Source organism: Notothenia coriiceps, unplaced genomic scaffold, assembly GCF_000735185.1.
Source record: "Notothenia coriiceps isolate Sejong01 unplaced genomic scaffold, NC01 NC01_scaffold00004633, whole genome shotgun sequence".
Lineage (NCBI taxonomy): Eukaryota > Metazoa > Chordata > Actinopteri > Perciformes > Nototheniidae > Notothenia > Notothenia coriiceps.
Window position 1 is genome coordinate 1 of NW_011337334.1, and position 3,062 is coordinate 3,062.

Sequence of the window (3,062 nt, forward strand, 5' to 3'; positions counted from 1 at the left end):
AAATACGGTGATGTTGTTTGTAAGGCAGTGCCCTCCTCTCCCTCGCTCTGATTGGTCGAACCCTGTCTGTTTTTCAGACCGTCATCACCTGCATCGGGACGCTGAAGAAAAGCACGGCGGACGAAGAGGGTGTCAGCTGTTTGGTGATCGGCACGGAGAGCTGCGACGTCTTCGTGCTCGACCCCGAGGCCTTCATCATCCTCTCCACAGTAAACCCATTCAAATCAACCGGTCTAGAGCTCGAGAGACGTACCGTGGGGGTTTACCGAGTAGCTGGTCCATAGGGAACAGGTCCATCACCAGGTCCACCTGCCAGCGCGGTGGTACTACCTGCAACTAGAGACAGATTTAGCCGAAATATCAGGGAGGCTGTTAAGCTTCAAAACTCACAGTCGCTGGGAACCGTACCGGCTTTGTTAGCTGAGTCAATGTGTCCTAAAGGATCACCTCCATAGGAGATCACTTCAGGAGCAACGCCACTGGGAACAGATCCTAGGTTACCAGACTGACCTGGAACCAGAGAGAGGTTTAGGCAAGGTGCAGAGAAGTCTATGTGATGTTTCCTAACCGGTCCATAGGTTGGAAGACTTGCTGTCTTTTGTCACTGGGTTTGCATTGGTATGACGAGTAGCACCGCCATGGGGAACAGGTCCATCAAAACGTCCACCGGTGGAAGCTGTGTTCCTACCGGTTTGACCTGGAACCAGAGACATATTTAGGCAAAACGTCCACGTTTTTAGGGAATAAATGTGATTTAATGCATCTAAACCAGTCCAAAGGTTTGAAGACGTACCTTCATTTGGAAACGTTGTCATGTTGCCGTTGTTCACCATGGAAACATTCATTAGCTAACAATGACATTATTGTTCTATTAATATAAAGGGAGGTCAGGTACTCTTTAAAACAGCTGCTAGTTATGGGTACTTTTTACAGAAGGACATTTCAAAGTTCTTTACTTTGACTTGAGTAAAGAAGTTTAGTCAGTACTTCTACTTTCACCAGAGTATCTTTAAACACGAGTATCTGTACTTCTACTTGAGTAAAGTGTGTACTTCTACTTGAGTAAAGTGTGTACTTCTACTTGAGTAAAGTGTGTACTTCTACTTGAGTAAAGTGTGTACTTGTACATGAGTAAAGTGTGTACTTGTACTTGAGTAAAATGTGTACTTGTACTTGAGTAAAATGTGTACTTGTACTTGAGTAAAGTGTGTACTTCTACTTGAGTAAAATGTGTACTTGTACTTCAGTAAAATGTGTACTTGTACTTGAGTAAAGTGTGTACTTCTACTTGAGTAAAATGTGTACTTGTACCCTCTCTCCTAACAGTGATTATCGTGTGTTGCAGATGTCGCTGCCCGCCCCCCCCACCATGATGGATGTTACCGGGCAGTTTGACGTTGAGTTTCGCATCACGGTGGCGTGTCGTAACGGAAACATCTACATCCTGCGCAGGTCAGGAAGCCCACTCAATAATAATAATAACACATTAAGAGTTATATTACGGCACGTCCACACGGCAGCGTGCCTTGAAGCTGGCCAGAGGGGGTGTCTGGCGTGCGACCAACAACCGATCACATTCATCTCCCGCCCTGGACACACAAGCACGCGGTTTGATTGGCTGGCGCTTCTGTCGACGCTTGAAAAGTTGAACTTTTCTCAACTTCGAAGCGAGCAACGGAGGCAAAGCGAAGTGACGGAACCACAATGCAGTTCGGCAGAGCCTGACGTCACCCCATTCAAAGGGAATGGGAAGGGTCTCCGTTGAAGCACGCGACGCTGCCGTGTGGACGGGCCGTTAAAGCTGATTGCACACAGAGACACAGGGGAGGAAATAAGTATTTGATCCCCTGCAGATTTTCTAAGTTTGCCCTAACCCTAACCAGTCTATACTTTAACGGTAGGTTTATTTTAACAGTGAGAGTAAGAACATCAAAAAGAAAATCCAGGAGTTCTTGTTTGTAGAAAGGGGATCAAATACTTATTTCCCAGTTAAATGCAAATACATTTTTATCGTTTATATAATGTCCATTTTTTGATATTCTTACTCTCACTGTTAAAATACATCTACCATTAAAACTACAGACTGTTCATTTCTTTGTAAGTGGGCCTAACCTTACAAAAAATCTGCAGGGGATCAAATACTTATTCCCTCCATTGTATATAAAGGGGGGGAAATGTCCTCATATCATAATAATAATAATCTAATAGTCCATTTTATTTATAAGCACACTTTTCATTTGAGTAAACACAACTCAAAGTGCTGCAGAGTAAAATGGTTGAAACAAAACAACAACATATCCTCCTACTGGCCAGCAGGCGTTGAGGCGTGTATTGATTTTAAACGTGACGCTGGTGTTTTTGTCGCCGCCCTGCAGGGAGTCGGAGAAACCGAAGTACTGCATCGAGCTGTCGAGCCACCCGGTGGGTCTGGTGCGGGTCGGGAAGAACGTGGTGGTGGGCTGCGCCGACGAGAGCCTGCAGGGGTTCACCCAGAAGGTAACAGTAGGGTTATTAGCAGAGAGAGCAAGAGTACACACATCCTGTACTCAAGTAGAAGTACACATCCTTTACTCAGGTAGAAGTACACACATCCTTTACTCAGGTAGAAGTACACACATCCTTTACTCAGGTAGAAGTACACACATCCTTTATTCAAGTAGAAGTACACATCCTTTACTCAAGTAGAAGTACACACATCCTGTACTCAAGTAGAAGTACACACATCCTTTACTCAAGTAGAAGTACACACATCCTTTACTCAAGTAGAAGTACACACATCCTTTACTCAAGTAGAAGTACACATCCTTTACTCAGGTAGAAGTACACACATCCTTTACTCAGGTAGAAGTACACATCCTTTACTCAAGTAGAAGTACACATCCTTTACTCAAGTAGAAGTACACATCCTTTACTCAGGTAGAAGTACACACATCCTGTACTCAAGTAGAAGTACACATCCTTTACTCAGGTAGAAGTACACATCCTTTACTCAGGTAGAAGTACACACATCCTTTACTCAAGTAGAAGTACACACATCCTGTACTCAAGTAGAAGTACACACA

At 44.2% G+C, this 3,062-nt stretch overlaps 1 long non-coding RNA gene across 1 annotated transcript; it reads left to right on the forward strand.

Moving 5' to 3' along the window:
- Positions 1-56: 56 nt before the first annotated feature.
- LOC104942499 (uncharacterized) lies at positions 57-2,491 on the forward strand. The gene is made up of 3 exons (XR_798015.1): positions 57-209; positions 1,346-1,452; positions 2,376-2,491. It is a non-coding gene; the product is annotated as an uncharacterized lncRNA (long non-coding RNA).
- The last annotated feature ends 571 nt before the right edge of the window (positions 2,492-3,062 follow it).